At 39.0% G+C, this 21,273-nt stretch overlaps 1 protein-coding gene across 3 annotated transcripts in view; it reads left to right on the top strand.

Annotated features, from left to right (window-relative positions):
- The window catches only part of pkn1b (protein kinase N1b), a 134,000-nt gene that overhangs the window by 18,809 nt on the left and 93,918 nt on the right, over positions 1-21,273 (top strand). Inside the window, exon 1 of one of the 3 annotated variants that reach the window (XM_073934364.1) lies at positions 12,472-12,602. The gene's annotated coding sequence lies outside the window, so the exon portion shown is untranslated. 3 annotated transcript variants of the gene reach the window in all.

The following is a 21,273-nucleotide window of genomic DNA, read 5'->3' as shown; positions in this document are numbered from 1 at the left end:
GTTAATGCAAATTATTTCTATTATTTATTAAATTTCTTATTTGTTGTATTTTATTAACGTCTACCCTCACCCCAACCCTAAACCCAACCCTCACAGTAATATAAAAACTGTAGTTGTACCGAGTATTAGTTATGTTATCTATTAAATTCCCCAATGAAATGTATTTTTTAACGCCTACCCCAACCCTAAACCAGACCATCACAGTACTGTAAAAATATTAATTATTGTTATACAGTGTCATAAAAAAATGCTGCTTTATTAATGTGCATATCGCACTTCCGGCTGGCCGCATATCCGATCTAGACTTTACCAGGGGTCACCAACCCTGTTCCTGGGGAGCTACCTTCCTGCAGAATTCAGTCACAACCCTGATCAAACACACCTGAACCAATTAATAGTACCTAAAGCAGCACTTGATAATTACAAACATGTGTTTGGTCAGGGTTGCAACTAAAATCTTCAGGAAGGTAGCTCTCCAGGAACAGGGTTGGTGACCCCTGTTATAAAGAATCCTCTCTGCTTCAGTTCTCCTACAACAGGGGTGGCCAGTCCTGTTCCTGGAGAGCCACCTTCCTGCAGATTTCAGTTGCAGCCTATATTAAACACACCTGCCTGTAATTATCACGTGGTGTTCAGGTCCTAATTAATTGGTTCAGGTGTGTTTGATATGGGTAGCGACTGAAATCTGTAGGAAGGTGGCTCTCCAGGAACAGGATTGGCCACCCCTGTCCTACAACATGCAGTCATTAATTACATTAAGATGGTCCTGGTGTCCACTATAGTGGACATTTATGAAAGGATGATATTTTGAAACACAAACAAAGTTCAACAGCTTTGAAAGCTATTAGCTTTTAAACTATTGAAAGCTGTTAGCTTTGAAAGGACACAAGTCAATGGGCGGGGTCTCAGGAGAATAAAATGTGTGTGTGTGTGTAGACATGATTTTAAAATATGATTTCAAATTTGAAATAGGTAAATATTGTTACTGACACTTTAATAAACAAATATATATATGTAATAATAATAGTTTCACATGCCTCTCTTGCCATAAAATATGCTTTTTTGTTTGTCTGCCATTTTGGATGCAGTGTAAGAATTGGTTCCTAGCATGCCAGCCAATCAAATGACATATCACTAGAAAGCCCATGATGTCCTCTTGACAGAGTAGCTAAAAAAATTCAAAGAAAATTCATGAAAACACAATGGCTGCGTCCGAAACTGCCTACTACTCAATAGGTACTGCATTTGAATTTAAACATACTACTCGGCCGTTAGAAAAGCGCGTTCTATAGACCTTTTTCTTGGAACGCAAAATTACCCATGATGCTTTGCGTGTATGCGCAAGGAGAATGCGAAGAACTTCCGGTCGGTAGCTGAGGCGTGTAAACAGTCACATTTGGACAGCTTTGAAACGATAGTTTTAATCTATTTTACCTGCTTTTATCCTCTTTGAACTAATACTGTTGTTCATCAGCAGCATCTCCTGGACTGATCATTTAAAGAAATGCCATCTAATAGGATGGAAAACAGCTGCTGTGAGGCGTTTTCCCCTCGTTGTCAGACGGCATCTTTTGCAGTTTAAATGAAGCCTTGTCATCGCTAAAGTCAACATTTTCTCTTTATTTCAAATATATAACCAGCCCAAACAAATGTAGTTCACCAAAATATTTGACACACACTCGCAGCCTGTACTGTGCCACTGACACACTGATTTAATAACTGTGCCAGTACTCTGGTTTGCTCTCTCTCTCTCTCTCTCTCTCTCTCTCTGTGTATGTGTGACTGTACAGACTGTACGTTATTTCTGACGGCAGACACGTGAACTAGGAGAACGTTTTTCTCCTATTTCTGACGCGCTTGAAACACATGTGACAGATTATAACGGCTTTAACACACACATTTCTAAGTTGTGTGTCACAAAAACACTCTGTTATCCATTAAAAACGTTATTGAAACCCATTTTCGGAGCGCAAATTACCAGTTGTACACGCTGTACACGGAAGTTTTTTGCATTCTACCGGAAGACGCTGGTCGCTATGGCGCCCTCCATGCAGCAGCCATGAAAAAGGTCTATACAGTATGAACGTGAAAAGTATGAATGGAACTCGGGTGAATTCAGGTAATCTAGACTTTTCTGAAATCCCTAAGATGTTTTCTAACCACCTAAGAAAACATAATATAGATATTATACTGAGAAGAGCCATGCCACACCTATTAGTATGTATTTGTCAAAAACAAAAATTCTGCCTGAATTTGATAATCTGGGACAGGTCACTTCGTAATCTGGGACATTATGTATTTGGGCTGAAAAAGTATATATTTGCCATATTTATGCATGCCAAACTCATTTTTACCAATTTTAAAAAAGTGTGCGTGTGTGTGTGTGTGTTTGTGTGTGTGTGTGTGTGTGTGTGTTTGTGTGTGTGTATATGTGTGTATGTGTGTGTGTTTGTGTACAGCACATTGTACATTCCATCTTTGTATTCATTAAACTTACAAAGTCTCTAAATGCATATTTCTCCCATTCGAAAGACTGTCCCAGATTACCCAAACCATGCTGTCCCACATTATCAATCATATTTGATAATGTGGGACAACAAAAAATGTTTGAAAGAAAACAAAGCTAAAAAACATTTTCAACACTTTAATACAAATTTTGTTACTTGAATAGATCACAAACATCATTTAGCAACAATTGGGAATATTGTCTTATTTATGACAGGTTTATGTCCTTAACATTAATCTAGTCAGAATCCTATGTCACTGACCTTGTCATCCAATTTTGATGAGAGCTTCCTGATTGACATGTGCCCTGCCCCCCCTCTATGGAATACCCCAATGAAGTCATGTGATTTTACTCACATGAAGTCCATGCTAAATTTATAATAAAAGTCCTGTTGCCTAAATTTTGTTAGAACAGAAATAAACACACAGAAGCTCAGGTGTCGCAGATTACCCAAATTCACCGGGTAAGTCATCCGGGTACTTCTTGCATACTGATTTTTTAATTCTATGAATTCGGACTTACTACTCGGCTCGCATACTGATTTTAGCGCATTGTATAGTATGGAAGTATGCGGTTTCGGACGCAGCCAATGTCCACTACAGAGGACACAAGTCAATGGGCGGGGTCTCAGGAGAATAAAATGTGTGTGTGTGTGTGTGTAGACATGATTTTGAAATCTGATTTAAAATTTGAAATCAGTAAATATTTAGATTTTTGTACACAGATTATTATTTTTTGGTATTATAGTTAATATTTTTTATTGTACACATTTTTATTTTCTGTGCGTGTATGTATTTACTTTATTAGGTACACCATTTTGCCTTCAGAACTGCCTTAATCCTTCATGGCATAGATTCAACAAGCTACTGGAAATATTCCTCAGAGATTGTGTTCCATATTGACATGATAGCATGTCAACATGATAGTTTCTGTTGATTTGTCAGTAGCACATGCATGTTGCCAATCTCCCGTTCCACCACATCGCAAAGCTGCTGTATTGGATTGACATCTGGTGACTGTGGAGGCCATTTAAGACTGTGGAGGCCATTTAAGCCATTTCATGTTCCATGCCACGTTTCTTCCCCATTCTGATGCTCGCTTTGAACTGCAGCAGATCATCTTGACCACGTCTACATGCCTAAATGCATTGAGCTGCTGCCATGTGATTGGCTGATTGGAAATTTGCCTTAACAAGCAGTTAGACAGGTATAAATATACAGTATATATATATATATATATATATATATATATATATATATATATATATATATACACACACACACACACACACACACACATATATATATATATATATAGTCCTACACAGCCTTTTGGGTGTTATTTTAGCATTATTTTACAATAATGAAAAGTTTTTTTTTGTTTGTTTTAATTTGGGTATACAAAGTTGTAATATTTTTATTGTATGCAAATTTGTATTTGTTTTTTTTTATTCTAGCTGTTTGACTTTTATCTTTTTTTCCACTTAAAAGTTTTCTTCTTGGTTGTTTAAATTGATGGTCAGCATTTTTTATGTTTAATTAACCATATTACTCCAATATTTACTTTATTCCATCTTTATTTCAATGAACAAATGCTAATTTCTTGTAGTTTTAGAAAGCAGCAGCTCTGTTTCTGACTAAATTTGGGGTCATCTGTGTAACAAGAAATGAATATGCAGATAAAATGATGATGATGTAACACTGACATTTCAACAGTGACTTTCATAACGTATCTTAAAACATTAGTGAGGTGTTTTTACATACGTTTTCCTTCCTAGATTGTAGAATGAAAGCAAACTCAGAAGCACATGAACATCAGGTGAAGCTTTCTCTGTCCTCATTTAACCTCTGCAGGATTTACTGGACTGATGCCATTATATAATGACTTCTGTCAAAATGAGTGTAATCCTGAAGCAGGCTCAGTTTTGGATAAATTACCCATATTTATAGTCTTTACTTTAGATAAGGAGGTTTGCCATCTAAATTGCTGCTTCAAGCTGTTTTATTTTAATATAATTAACAGTTCATAACAGCAGATTATTAGAGTTTTTATAGAACATTAGAAGAATCATTGATTTGTTTTCTCTCCGATTGTCGTGTTTTGTAGAAAGATTACAATTTTAGGTGTAATTTGAGATTGTGATTGTGGGAAAACAAACAGCAACAATTATACATGATAGCATTGTGCTATTTTTCGAGTTGCATTAGAGGTTAACTAGTGCACACTAAATGTCGACAATATAACCTTTAGACGTGTGGTGAATCTGATATTCAATAATATAATATATTTTGATAATTAGGGATGCACTAATAGGTGTATTTTGTTCAATATCGGTACCGATATTAGCAACATTTTTTGGGAGCGATACCGATAAATTCATAGATAACGATATTGGTAAATTGCAATTGATACAGTTCTAGTTAGTTCAATAATATGATACATTACTATAATTAGGGATGTACTAATAGATTACTTTGTTCGTTATCGGTACTGATTTTAGCAAAGATTTTGGGAGCGATACAGATAAATTTATAGATAACAATATTGGTAAATTGCAACTGATACAGTTCTAGCTAGTTATCTAGTACCGAGGTTATCTAGTGCACACAAAATGTTGACAATACAACCGTTAGACGTGTGCTGAATCTGATATTCAATAATATGATATATTATGATAATTAGGGATGTACTAATGGATTACTTTGTTCGATATCGGTACCGATATTAGCAAAGAATTATTAGTAAAAAAAAAACACTTTAAAAAACTTATTTTTGCTATTCAATGTTTTTTTTAATAGCCATAACTTTTAGTTGATGCATAATAAAATATATTAAACAAACAAAGTTTGCTATATGAAAATTATATATATTTGAAGTAATTTAATGACCGCCTTTAGACATGTGCTGAGTTGGATATTCAATAAAACAATATATTATGATAATTAGGAATGCACTAATAGGATTATTTTGTCCGATATTGGTTTCGATATTGCCATTTTTTTCACCGATACAGATAAATTCGTAGATACCCATATGGTAAATTACAAACAATACTATACTGAATATGGATCCAAATAACATTCAGCTGTGCAACATTTAAAAAAAAAACACAAGTTAATATAAAATAAACACACTATATTTCTTTTAATAGCAGTAACTTTTATTTAACATGTAATAGAATAAACAATAACAAATAAAGTTTGCTATATGCAAATTATACATATTTGAGGTCAATGTCCTGAATTCGATATTCATAAAAATTTGATATAATATGATAATTAGGGGTACACTAATAAGATTATTTTGTCCAATATTGGTACCGATATAAGAAAAAAACATTTTGGCCAATGCCAATAAATTTATAAATGGTGATATTGGTAAACTGCAAAAGATACTACACGGCACTAGCTATTTTTTTACTATTAATTTCATTTTACTGAACATGGACCCATTTCCATGTCCAACATTCACCTGTACAATATTTAAAAAAAAAATACACAGGTTAAAATAAAATAAAAACATAAGCTTATTTTTGCTATTTGACGTATGTTAGAATGTTTATTTAACAAATAAAATTTGCTATATGTAAATTGTACATATTGCAGGTCATCTAGTGCACATTAAATGTATACAATATAACCTTTACTTATATGCCGAATCTGATATACAATAATACAATGTCTTCTGATAATTAGGGAAGCGCTAATATGATTGTTTTGTCCGATATCGGTACCGATATTAATAAAATAAAATTTAGGGTAATACAGATAAACTGGTAGATACCGATGTACCGATATTCATACAAATTTAATAAATTATGATAATTAGTGGTGCACTAATAGGATTATTTTGTCAGATATTGGTTCCGATATTAGAAAAAAAAAATTGGGGCAATAACAATGAATTCATAAATAGTGGTATTAGTAAATTACAAAGAATACTATACAGTACTAGCTATTTTTTTACTATTTAATTCATTTAACATTTTTGACAATATAACATTAAGATGTGTTGAATCTGATATTCATTAATACAATGTATAATGATAATTAGGGATGCGCTAATGGGATTGTTTTGTCTGATATCGGTGCCGATATTAACAAAATAAAATTTGGGATGATTCCGATCAATTTGTAGATAGCAATATATCGATTTGTTTAACAAATACAGTACTAGCTAGGTTTTTTTTTTTTTTACTATTAAATTAATTTTACTGATCCACAGTAGGAATGCAACGGTTAACCGATTTCACTATAAATCATGCTTTAATTCGTCAGGGTAAATAATAGTAAAGGCTTTGCAACACCACGTTTCTGCATGGGACAACTGTTGCAACTAAACAAAGTTGTGCCAACTGTGCGCTAGTTTAAAGTTCAGAGTAGAGGCCTCTCCCATGAGGTTTTATTCCTGTTTCAAGTATCAGAAGCCGAATAACTTAAAATCTTCAGGTGCAGACCCTTATATTGACCCAATTTGTTGAAAAATATGGTCTCTTCAACAAATAAGTGTATGATTTTTAACGTGAAGTGAATGTATTTGTAAATGGCTTGTATTGAGGTTTTTGCAGTTTGTTTGGCTGTTGAAGATACAAGGCTAATTGCGAGTCTTTATCTATAGTAACTATTAGTTTTGCTCCAGATATTAATGTTGAGAGTTGTGCCATTTTCACAGGCTGGATCATAAAATGTGAAAATTGCACAGATGTAGGTTAAGGGAGTAATTCTGGACTCTTTCTCCTTTAAGAGAAATCAGCGAGGTCGTCTGTAGCATCAGCGCTTCAGCTTCACCCAGAGAAGAATTAAAAATTAAAGAGCTTTTCTGAGTTCCCCTGACTCAGCACTTCTCAGAGTCTCAGTCAGGACAGCAAGACTTCCAGTCAGATCGCACATTCATTTTTAATGTTTCGGCACTAGAATTGGGTGATATGGACTTAAACTTGTATAAGATACAATATTAAATATGATACAATATTATTTACAATACGATATGATATTTATTACGATAGTTTTGGCGATAAATTATTTCTACCCACTAAGCGATTAAAAAAAAAAAAGAAGTAAAATCCAGAATTTTTAAAGAAAAAGTATTAATTTTCATGCTGTTTTTATTATTTTGTTTATTACTTTACACACCTCAACCGTGCTCCTGGATACCCACTCTCACACTGTATTTAAACACTTCAAACAGATTTTAAACATTTAATATTAAGAGTCGTTTATTCGATTATTTCGTTACAATTGTAAGTCAATCCTGCCCCGTCAGTAAGCTAACTGTACTCTGATTGGTCAGCTGGCCAGATCTGTTTTGATTGGTCTTTCTATGTAGGGAGTGACATGCCCTTTTTAGGGTAAAGTCTAGAAGGGATACAGCTGCGGATACTCGCATCAACATAGCATCATTTTTGTGAAACTGTACAACAATAATTTATATTTTTACATTGCTGTGAGGGTTGGGGAATGGGTAGACGCTAAAAAGTCATAATTAATGAGTAAATTTATAAATAATATGAATAATACTCTGTATAATTACTGTTTTTAGGTTACTGTGGGGGTTGGGTGTAGTGTTAAGGTGGAGGTAGACGTTAATATAATACAATTTAATGGCTCATTTAATAAATAATATGAATAATACTTGGTATAATTACTGTTTTTACATTACTGTGAGGGTAGGGGTAGACGTAATAAAATACAATTTGAGTAATTTAATAAATAATATTAATAATTCTTGGTGTATTTCCTGTTTATACATTGCTGTGAGGGTTGGGGTAAGGGTAGACGTTAATAAAATACAACTACCGAGTAATTTAACAAATAATATAAATTTTTTTAAACTTCCGACTACAGCAGTATCTCTTCTAGCAACATTTCGATTTTAGAATGTTTTATGTCACGGCGATGCAGAGATTATGCAAATTAGTTACTTTAATTAGTCATAATAATTTTGATTATTTAATGTGATTCAGAACCAATTTTTAAAGACAGTATCTTTATTTATCATTCGCTTTTTAGATGAACAATTTTGCAGATTGTTTACGCTGAAGGAGCACGACTATCAGTCAGAGTGCACATTCGTTTTAATGTTTCTGCACCAGGGATGGGTGATATATGGACTTAAATTGATATCACGATATTTTCCGGCATTTATTGCGATGGCGATAATCTACAGCCAGGAAAATAAGTATTAAACACATCATCGTTTATCTCAGAAAACATATTTCTGATGTTGCTGTTGACTTGAAATTTTCATCAGATGTTTGTAACAACAAAAGAAATCCATATATGCAAGGAAACAAAACAAATAAGTTTACAAATGAAGTTATGTGTAGTAAAATGACATGACACAGGGAATAAGTATTGAACACATGAAGAAAGGAAGGAGTAGAAGAGCAGTGAAAGCCCAGACAGCAGCTAAAGTCTCCCAGTAGTTCTTCAGCAACCTTTTGCCCTTCACCATTGTAAATTAATATTTGCAGATTGTTTACATTGTAGGACAGCTACGCCACAAACTGCAAATAAGATGTTTTTTGCAAAAATCCACATGATCTGCTCTTAAAAAAAAATGTAAAAGATAAACACAAACTATTAACACCCACCAGCTGCTCAAGGCTGATTTATAGTTCTGCGCTAAGCACACGCGTAAACATTGGCACAGCCTTCATGTGGTTGCATAGCCTTCGCCGTGGCTGATGCCAACGCTGATGTGCACCCCTCAAAAAATGTGGCTACATGTCGCAATGATGCGTAGCGCAAGCTCTGTGATTGGATGGCTTGGTACCAGTGGTGCTGAGAGCTTCAAGCCCAATTGAGCGAGTGTTTACAAGTGTCGAGTCTCGTGAAGAAGCTCTAGATGGAAACTGTTATTTTGTGTTTACCTTATGATTAAAGTTGTTGCTGAATGAGCAAGTTTAAGCTACTCGTACGTTGAGGTAGCGTTCAGAAAAAACAAAACACCCACGAAGAAACTCGACACAGAGGAATACAAAAACCTACTGCCAGCTAGTGTTTCAGACGTGCTATTGCAGAGCGACACAAACAGTGCGCAGAAGTATAAATGCACGGCTACGTGTAAGGCAGAGCAGGGCAGGTCACGACGATCATACGAAGTAATACTAAAATAACTCTATTTTATATGTGTATGAGAAAATGTCTTCATTCATCTGCAACAAAACGTTTACAACGGCATGAGGGAGAATAAATAACATTTTTGGCTGAATATCCCCTTCAGCATGTTTGCGTTGTGTTTGTGCGTTGACATCTGCTTTGTGTACTCGTGCTGTACGTCTCGCTGACTGAGATTTTGTCTGCGAGGCATTTTTTGTGTGTGTAACAGGCCCGTTTGCTGGAGAAAGATCCATCCCATGATCCTTTTAGCCCGGCAGCGTCCCTCTTTTGCAGCCCATTAGATGCATTAAAGCTCATCGCGAAAAATCAATAACCTGCTGTGGGTGGTGCGCTAAAACAATTGTCCAAATGTTTGTCTTGTGCGAGGAGAGCAGGAAGCGGCCCTAAAGCCCTGGAGTGTCACAGCTGATAACGTGAAGCTCTCCGTCCATCATGACTTGGATTGTTATGGTCAAACTCTACAAACATACGCTGGAATAGTTGGTGGTTCATTCCGCTGTGGCGACCTCTAAAATAGAGACTAAGCCGAAGGAAAATTAATAAATGATAAATTATGCAAATTCACTTCCATGCAAATTAATGTCAGTCAATTTAAAATAGTGGATTTTTTATAATATATTGCAAAAGAACAAATGATGGCATTGTCAGTTTTTCCAGCATTGTGCAGCTCTACTCAACAGCGTCTGTTTACATTTAAACAGAATATGAGTGCTGCTGAAATGTAATGTGAGACCAGAATGTTTTGGCAACATTAGACCACATTTTGACCTCCTCGATTGGGAGAAACGTGGTCGATTTGTGCAGGAAACTTGACGCAAATGCCTTTGACTCTACACAAGTGTGAGATTACAGAAGAAGCTTGATCAGTTTATTTATTACCGTCCTTAAGCATTTACGGTTAAATTCAGAATTATTCACCCTCCTGTTATTTTATTTATTATATTATTAGTATTTTTTCAATTATTTCTGGAATAATGTTTTACAAAGCAAGGAATTTCTCACAGTATTTCCTATCATATTTTTTGTGATGCACCGATACTATTTTTTGGAACCGATCTAATCTCAATGCCAAAAATTCTGAGTATCGACCGATACAGATCTGATGCCGATAATGTAACTTTTTTTTTTTTTTCCTAATCCAGTTTCTATAGTTCTGGTGATAAACTGAAATAATATATCTTCTTTAGTGAAAATAACAGACCCATAGGCCAACTGTATATGACTGACGACACAATCTAACTATAAACATGATGCTTGCCAAAAACTCGGCTATATTATTTGAGCAATCCCTATGACTGTTGTGGTCCAGTTTATGTTTCCTTTTTTTAATATAAAGATTTTTTTTTGGTAGGCTGCCACTACTGACACTAATCATTGGTAAAATAATCAACCTTTTAGCAAAGCCTGATATTTTCCTGTAGGTTTCATGCAGACTAAACTAAACTGTCTGTCCTTGGTCTTATCCATATTTCTTTGCACGTTGAACACACGGTGGCCACAACAGGAAATAAAAAAAAAAACTGCGTTAATTGCATTAATTTTTTTTACGCGTAAAATATTTCAAATTAATCACATGCGTTTACATGTATGTTAACATGTTATATATATATATATATATATATATATATATATATATATATATATATATATATATATATATATATATATATATATATATATATATATATATATACAGTTGAAGTCAGAATTATTAGCCCCCCTGTTTATTTTTTCCCCAATTTCCGTTTAACGGAGAGCAGATTTTTTCCAACACATTTCTAAACATAATAGTTTTAATAACTCATCTCTAATTACTGATTTATTTTATCTTTATCATGATAACAGTACTTAATATTTTACAAGACACTTTTATACAGCTTAAAGTGACATTTAAAGGCTTAACTAGGTTAATTAGGTTAACTATGCAGGTTAGGGTAATTAGGCAAGTCATTGTATATTGATGGTTTGTTCTGTAGACTATCGAAAACAAATATAGCTTTAAGGGGCTAATAATTTTGTCCCTAAAATAGTGTTTAAAAAATTAAAAACTGCTTTTATTTTTGCCGAAATAAAACAAATAAGACTTTCTCCAGAAGAAAAAATATTATAGGAAATACTGTAAAAAATTTCCTTGCTCTGTTAAACATCATTTAAGAAACATTTAAAAAAGAAGAAAATTAGAAGGGGGTTAATAATCCTGACTTCAACTGTTTGTATATATATATATTTGTTAATAATTTTGGTTATGGGTAAAACAAAGAGCATGCGAGTCAGGTAGTTGAAACGGTAGGCTACAAATAATTAATTCCTAATGAGTTAATTAACTATTCATGAATATATATAATTGAATATAGTATCAATTATAAAATAAAATATTCAATATTATATTATAATAATATTATAAATTGACCGTAGTGTATGAATGTGTGTGAATGTGCCATGAACAGAGCGTGAGAAAATAAATTCAATTAAATAAGGGAAAGTTGTGTGTAAATTCAGTCAGCCTTATATTTTTCCAAAATAGTATGACTGAAGCCTGTATGATGCAGAAAGTGTGTGGTCAATGCCAGCTGTAATGATGCAAACAAATAAATCAAAATGACAGATAAGTGATTTATGCTCACACCATGTGGTCTGAATTTAAAGAAACGCTTCATATGCTGCAAAATAAAGGTCAGTCAATGGCAGAATAGTCATTATTGGGCGAGTCTTACGTGGGACTCTGACCCAAATAATAGGTAAAAGGCAAACATTAATCACGAGAGAGAGAGAGAGATCATATAAACGTAATCAGCTTTACTTTTAATAGAATTCGCTGAATTATTATCCCTTCCTGTTCTGCAGTAAATCCCGAAGCGTGCGGGCAGTCTCTCAGCGAGCCATCCGTCATCATGACTGAATGTGAAAACCACAGGATACACACAGGAAGTGATGTCAGAGTACACACTCAGCACACACGTGATATGTAAAGTCAGGTGAGAAACTTAACAGGAAAGGAAAGGATGTTGGACGCCGCACCACTTTTTTGATTTCTATTTTTATTTTTAAGGGCGGTGCGGTGGCTCAGTGGTTAGCACAGCAAGAAGGTCGCTGGTTCGAATCTCGACTGGGCCAGTTGGCATTTCTATGTGGAGTTTGCATGTTCTCCCATTGTTGGTGTGGGTTTCCTCCGGGTGCTCCGGTTTCACCCACAACTCCAAACACATGCACTATAGGGGAATTGATGGACTAAATTGGCAGTAGTGTATGAGTGTGTGTGTAAATTAAGGGTGTCACGAACCTCCATATTCTCGATTCGATTACATTTTCGATTCTGAAGGCAGGATTCGATTCGATTTTCGATTATGAATAATTAATTAATTAATGACCAATTAATTATTTGTAGTCTACCATTTAAACTACCTGACCTGCATGGTCTTTGTTTTACCCATAAACAAATCATACAGTAAATGAATAAAGGCAAGATACACACATAATCACCACCTGTCAATCACTTTTTCTGCGGGACTCGTGAATAGGCAGTGATCTGTGTCGTTATAATGGCGTCGGTAAAAAAAGACGCACAACCAACAGGAACCAGCCAACAGTATCTGAGGTGCTCGCTAAAATGACTAAGTACAAGTGAGTGAAAGATTGAAGCAGTGCTCTGACTGCCTGGACCTGCTGTCTCGAGCGCATGGCTGTGTGTGTGTGCGTCTGTGTCTGTGTGGTCACGTGATGTGCATTTTCAGAGGTAGAGAGGAAGGAGGGCTGCTCAGAAATGCTACACGCCACTGTGGATGTCAAATCGTTCTAAAATGCCATTTAAAAACAAAGACAGTGTAAACAGGGCCTGAGTGTGTACTTTTCGCAAGCGGATTTGCAACGGGGCGGGCGGAGGATCGCGATGCCGGTGTTGTCTATCGGACGAACCGTACGTAATACGTACATAGCAGAGCTTGCAAAACTGTGTTTTTTTTTGTCGACAACACGAACGATGTCAACATAACTCACTGGAAATATAAAATGCTTCCACACCGGCGACTTCATTGAAAGAGGAGAGGGTTTAAGTTCTGTCGATGGGTCTCCTGCTTCTGCAGTTTAACAAGCACTTCAACAAGCCTGTTTTTTCCCGCTTGGCAAGCCAAGCTGACGTGACATGGGGGTGTGGCAGCATCGACGATTCTGTTTTTTGATTCTATAATCGAAATTGAGCAAAATTTCCATCGATTTCGATTAAAAATCGAAATCGTGACACCCCTAGTGTAAATGTGAGTGTGTATGGGTGTTTATCATTTACAAAACAAAAAATAAAGAATATACAAAAGCAGCAAATAAATTAGCAAAGAGTTCAGATAATTAAAATGAATAGCTATTATAAAGAAATAGAATCAAGTTATCAAATCTCATTAATCTTTTCTTCACCGTAGAACTTGCACATTCTGATTAAAGAGCAGCGAAGGAATCTCCTTTATTTAGATTTAGTTTGATTACATCAGGGGTTTTCAAAGTGTGAGGCGCGCCTCCCTAGGGGGGCGCCAGAGCTTGTCAGGGGAGGTGCGGGAAAAAATATTATATAATAAAAATATAATTATTAAGTTTAATTATTATATGTATTTTTATTATATTTAAACATTTTAATTAAACAAAGCTAAAAAAAATAATACGTCTAAAATAAGAAAACCTTTTTTACCCAGAAGGCCATAGCTGTAAATTCGCTTCTGTTTGGCAAGCCCGCCAATACAGGTATATGCCTGCTAATACAATGGATCGGTTTCTGAGACCCCCCGATTCAAAGCCTTCAAGTTCAGAGCTTAAACACAAAAGACGACGATATGATGATCAGTATTTGAGTTTATGATTTACGTGGACAGGACCAGCTGATGAACCACGACCTTTATGTGTGGTTTGTCAAGATATTTTGGCTAATGACAGCATGAGACCCGCTAAACTTCGACTTTTGACTGGGATGGACAGTTCTTGGATCTGTTCTATTCATATTGAACCATCATCCTAGTTTTAAAAACGTTATATTAAAATACTTGTTATTACTCTGTAAATAATTGCTCTTTCATGCAAATGATGATAAAAGTGAGTTAACAGTCTGACATGTCTGTGTCTTTATATATACTGTATATATGTATATGTATATATGTATATGTGTGTGTGAGTGTGTGTGTGTGTGTGTGTTTGTGCGTGCGTGTTTGGATCGAGGGGGGCGCCAATGGATAAGTTGTGTCAAAAGGGAGGCCCACTGTCTTAGACTTTGAAAAACCCTGGATTACATTAACAGGTGTCACTTTTAAAAATGCATTATAATAACATCATATAGAAGGCATTCGACTGCTTTACTAACTTTTTATGCTCATTTCAAGAGTTCACACTTAGCTGATAATCAATAAAACGTATTTGGCATGCTGTCCCGGGAGAGAGCCCTGAGCTCGTAATATTCTCGAGCCCGGGGCTCCCTCCCGTTAGAAGGGCGAGAGGGGAATTCGAGGTCAGGTAGGTCTCGAGAACTCCCCTGCTTGTCACAGTGAGAAGTGTAAACTCAGGTTGTATTGGGTGATAATTTTAGTCGATTGGCTATGGTTTATGTTTTTGGACGGTGGGAGGAAACCGGGGAACCCGGGGAAAACCCACGCAAACACGGGGAGAACATGCAAACTCCACACAGAAACACCAACCGGCCCGATGGGTTAGACTGGCGGTGTTCTTGCTGTGAGGCAACAGTGCTAGCCACTGGGCCACCGTGTTGCCCGATCAGAAAAAGTGGGAGGATGTAGGGGTGGAAAGGGGGGGAGCTTCAAGACGAAGATAACTGGAGTGAAAAACTCAGGTTATTTATAATGATTCCGTAATCATCTAATAGGGCTGATTACGGAGCTAACAAGGAGCCAGCCGTGTTGATTATAAGCACGTGATCCTCTCGAAATTAGTTTATGAATAAACCACACTTAGGGCAAAATTAGTTGTGTTTGAAAAAAAAAAAAAACAAGATTGACATCTTTAGATGTTATTAATATTAATTATGTGTATATTTCTGTTCAAACACGCACCCAGACTTTCATCCGCTTCAAATGGCGTGTACAGTATTCGTTTGGGAAACAGCGTCTATTTATCAATATGAAGCGTGTCAGATTTACGCAGTAAAGAAGTTTCTTTAAAAACGCAAGCGCGCAGGGCAAACTTCACTCATAATCTGATCATTATCATGATCATTTAGAATCTGCTTTGGGTTTCTATTAATATCTGTTATGTATAGACCTTTTTCTTGGAGCGCAAAATTACCCATGATGCCTTGCGTGTATGCGCAAGGAGAATGCGAAGAACTTCCGGTCGGCAGCTGATGCGTGTAAACAGTCACATTTGGACAGCTTTGAAACGATAGTTTTAATCTATTTTACCTGCTTTTATCCTCTTTGAACTAATATTGTTGTCCATCAGCAGCATCTCCTGGACTGATCATTTAAAGAAATGCCATCTAATAGGATGGAAAACAGCTGCTGTGAGGCGTTTTCCCCTCGATGTCAGACGGCATCTTCTGCAGTTTAAATGAAGCCTCGTCATCGCTAAAGTCAACGTTTTCTCTTTATTTCAAATATATAATCAGCCCAAACTAATGTAGTTCACCAAAATGTTTGACACACACACACATAGCCTGTACTGTGCCACTGACACACTGATTTAATAACTGTGACAAAGTGAAAATATAGACTAGTGTCATTTCGAAATGACAGAAAAACACAAACCGTGGTGAAAACAACACACGAAATAAAACACAAACGGCTCGCGATTAGAATGAACAGCAAATCAGCCAGCAGAGGATCAATAACAGACTTTTATTGGTCAGTTTTGTAAACTGCACGACTTTCATACCTGTTAAGTTTCATGCCAGTACTCTGGTTTGCTCTCTCTCTCTCTCTCTCTTTGTGTGTGTGTGTTAAAGAGCCGCTGAGCTAACAGCTGACAGGCCGGGAACGCACACACACACACTATTTCTGACGGCAGACACGTGAACTAGGAGAACGTTTTTCTCGTATTTCGCGCTTGAACCACATGTGACAGATTATAACGGCTTTAACACACACATTTCTAAAGGCTGATTTATACTTCTGCGTCAAACACCGGCGTACACTACGGCGCTGACGCATAGCCCTTCGCCGTGGCCGTCGCCGTCACTGACGTGCACCTCTCAAAAATTGTAACTACACATCGCAACAACGCGTAGCGCAAGCTCTGTGATTGGTCGGCATGGTAGCGCTGACAAGTCTAGGCGGGACAGAGAGCCGCGCGAATGGCGCGAGCGATTGTTTACAAGTGTGGAGTCCCGTGAAGGAGCTCCGGATGGAAAGTTTTGTTTTGTGTTTACCTCATAGTTAAAGTTGTTGCACGTCCGCCGGTTCCTGCCTCAAAAAGAGCGAGTTTGAGCCACTTGTACATCCCGGAAGTGTTCAGGAAACGCAAAAAAGCAGCGAAGAAACTCGACACAGAGAAAGATTTACACCTCACTGCCAACTAGCGTTTCAGAAGTGTTAATGCAGACCCACAGAGACAGCGAGCAGAAGTATAAATGCACAGCCACATGCGTTGCATGCACCGTGGTTTACGCCGGTCACTTGATGCAGAAGTATAAATCAGGCTTAATTTGTGTGTCACAAAAACACTCTGTTATCCATTAAAAACGTCATTGAAACCCATTTTCGGAGCGCAAATAACCAGTTGTACACGCTGTGAACGGAAGTTTTTAGCATTCTACCAGAAGACGCTGGTCGCTATGGCGCTCTCCATGCAGCAGCCATGAAAAAGGTCTATATGTTTCTGCTGTTTCCTGATGTGTGCGTTTACGAGCTGCTGCAGCCGGAAACCGGTTTAGTGACCTGCAGGAAATGATGGTCAATATTGACACCTGAGATTGACACCGTTTCTGCACATCTGCCGTCTGCTCCTGCATGATGTGAATCTTCTCTACACTACCTGACAAAAGTCTTGTCGCTTATTCAAGTTTTATGAAAAACAAAAAATAACTGGACTTTTCGTTGATCATTTGGCGTATGAAGTGGCTTATATGAAAGGCAAAGGCCTCTAGATTACACTTATTTGAGCACAATAAAATATGATCATGCCTTGATTTTGAAGGATTTCATTTGGACACAGGGCCGGCGCGTCCATAGAGGCGACCTAGGTGGCCACCTAGGGCGACAGTAAGAGAGGGCGGCGTCCGCAACAACCCCCTTACCACCTGCGTCCTCAGTTAGTCCGCGACACCTCCCTCACCATCTGCATCCTCAGATATATTCACGCATAGGCGACAGAATAGAGAGGGCGGAGTCAGCGACACCTCCATCAGCACCTGCATGTCCTCAGTTATATCGGCACATAGGGCGACAGAATAGAGGTCCGCGTCACCTGCGCGTCCTCAGTTATTTCCGCACATAGGGCGGCAGAATAGAGAGAGCAGCGTCGGCAACATCTCCCTCCCTCCCTCAGCAACCGCGCGTCCTCAGTTAGTCCGCGACACCTCCCTCACCATCTGCGTCCTCAGATATATTCACGCATAGGCGACAGAATAGAGAGGGCGGCGTCAGCGTCACCTCCATCAGCACCTGCATGTCCTCAGTTATATCGGCACATAGGGCGACAGAATAGAGGTCCGCGCGTCCTAAGTCATTTCCGCACATAGGGCGGCAGAATAGAGAGAGCAGCGTCGGCAACATCTCCCTCCCTCCCTCAGCAACCGAGCGTCCTCAGTTATATCCGCGCATAGGGCGGCAGAATAGAGGTCCGCGACACCTCACTTCATTTTCATAACCGGTCACTTTCGTTTTCACATAATGGGGTTGAGGGCGGCGTGATCGTCCTCTGCCTAGAGCGGCAGTTCAGCTTGCTCCGGCCCTGTTAGGACAGTAAGGTCTGACAATGCTTAGACAAAAGTCTCATCACTGAACAGAAATAATGTCCAGTATAGAATATAAAGTCATGCTGCAGTGGATTCATCTTCAATGCATCCTTCTTCATGCATAATAATGTTCATGCCTGGTGACTGGGCTGGCCAATCCTGGAGCAGCTTGACCTTCTCTGCTTTCAGGAGCTTTGATGTGGAGGCTGAAGTATGAGAAGGAGCGCTATCCTGCTGGAGAATTTGCCCTCTCCTGTGGTTTGTAATGTAATGGGCAATGTAAGTGTCAGTCAACTGTGGGCGGGATATTGAGGTGTAAGTCTGAACTGTGGGCGGGACATAGAGGTCAGTGACAACTGTGGGTGGAACATTTAGGTGTCAGTCACAACTGTGGGCCGGACTGAGCTGTCTGTCATAACTGTGCAGGGGACGTTGAGCTGTCCTTTACAACTGTGGGCGGGACATTGAGGTGTCAATCAACTGTGGGTGGAATTTGAGGTGTAAGTCTGAACTGCGAGCGGGATATTGAGATGTCAGTCGCAACTGTGGGCGGGACATTTAGGTGTCTGTCACAACTGTGGACGGGACATTGAGCTATTTGTGACAACTGTGGGTGGAACATAGAGGTGTCAGTCACAACTTTGGGTGGGGCATTGACCTGTCAGTCACAAGTGTGGGCGTGACATTAAGCTGTCAGTCACAACTGTGGGCGTGACATTAAGCTGTCAGTCACAACTGTGGACGGGACATTTAAGTGTCAGTCAACTGTGGGTGGAAGATTTAGGTGTCAGTCACAAATGTGGGCGGGACATTGAGCTGTCAGTCACAACTGTGGGTGGGACATTGAGGTGTCAGTCATAACTGTGGGCCTGACATTGAGCTGTCATCTACAACTGTGGGCGGGACATTTAGGTGTCAGTCACAACTGTGGGCGGAACAATGAGCTGTCCATCAGAACTAGGGGTGGGGAATTGAGCTGTCAGTCATAACCGTGGGCGGGACATTGAGGTGTCAGCCACAACTGTGGGTGGGACATTGAACTGTCAGTGTCAAAAATGGGCGGGACATTGAGCTTTTAGTCACAACTGTGGGCAGGATATTGAGCTGTCCGTCATAACTGGGGGTGGGACATTAAGCTGTCACTCACAACTATGGGCGGGGCATTGAGGTGTCAGCTACAACTGTTGGCGTGACACTGAGCTGTCAGTCACAACTGTGGGCGAGACATTTAGGTGTCAGTCATAACTGTGGGCGGGACATTTAGGTGTCATTCTTAACTGTGGGCGGGACATTGAGGTGTCAGTCACAACTGTGGGCGGGACTATGAGCTGTTCATCAGAACTGGGGGTGGGGAATTGAGCTGTCAGTCGTAATCATGGGGAGGGACATTTAGGTGTCAGATACAACTGTGGGCGTGACACTGAGCTGTCAGTCACAACTGTGGGCGAGATATTGAGGTGTAAGTCTGAATTGTGAGCGGGATATTGAGATGTCAGTCGCAACTGTGGGCGGGACATTTAGGTGTCTGTCACAACTGTGGGCGGAACAATGAGCTGTCCATCAGAACTAGGGGTGGGGAATTGAGCTGTCAGTCATAACCGTGGGCGGGACATTGAGGTGTCAGCCACAACTGTGGGTGGGACATTGAACTGTCAGTGTCAAAAATGGGCGGGACATTGAGCTTTTAGTCACCACTGTGGGCAGGATATTGAGCTGTCCATCATAACTGGGGGTGGGACATTAAGCTGTCACTCACAACTGTGGTCGAGACATTTAGGTGTCAGTCATAACTGTGGGCGGGACGTTTAGGTGTCAGTCAACTGTGGGTGGAAGATTTAGGTGTCAGTCACAACTGTGGGCGGGACATTTAGGTGTCAGTCACAACTGTGTGCATGACATTGAGCTGTCAGTCACAACTGTGGGCGGGACATTGAGATTTCAGTCACAACTGTGGGCGGGACATTGAGGTTTCAGTCACAACTGTGGGCGGGACATTTAGATGTCAGTCACAACTGTGGGCGGGACAATGAGCTGTCCATCAGAACTGGGGGTGGGGAATTGAGCTGTCAGTCATAACCGTGGGCGGGACATTGAGGTGTCAGTCACAACTGTGGGCGGGACATTGAGGTGTCAGTCACAACGATGGGCGGGACATTTAGGTGTCAGTCACAACTGTGGGCATGACATTGAGCTGTCAGTCACAACTGTGGGCATGACATTGAGCTGTCAGTCACAACTGTGGGCGGGATATTTAGGTGTCAGTCACAACTTTGGGCGGGACATTGAGGTGTCAGCCACAACTGTGGGTGAAACATTGAACTGTCAGTCTCAAAAATGGGCGGGACATTGAGCTTTCAGTCACAACTGTGGGCGTGACATTGAGCTGTCCATCATAACTGGAGGTGGGACATTAAGCTGTCACTCACAACTACGGGTGGGGCATTGAGGTGTCAGTCACAAGTGCCTAACACAGAAGTGGGCGTGAGATTGAGCTGCCCAACACAGAAGTAGGTGGGGCATTCTGCTGTCTGTCACAGAAGTGGGTGTAATATTGAGCGGTCGATCACAGAAAGGGGTGGGGCATCGAAGAGTCCATCACAAAAGTGGACATTAATCTGTCCATCATATAAAAGGACTTGGCATGGAGCTGTTTGCCACAGCTATGGGCAGAACATTGGGCTCTCCATCACAGAAGTGGGCGGGACATTGGCCTGTCTATCACAGAAGTGGGCGTGGCATTGAGCGGTCCATCACAGAAGTGGGAATGA

Source organism: Danio rerio, chromosome 3, assembly GCF_049306965.1.
Source record: "Danio rerio strain Tuebingen ecotype United States chromosome 3, GRCz12tu, whole genome shotgun sequence".
Classification (NCBI taxonomy): Eukaryota; Metazoa; Chordata; class Actinopteri; order Cypriniformes; family Danionidae; genus Danio; species Danio rerio.
The sequence above is the reverse complement of the archived record's forward strand: the minus strand, read 5'-3'. Positions and strand labels throughout refer to the sequence as shown.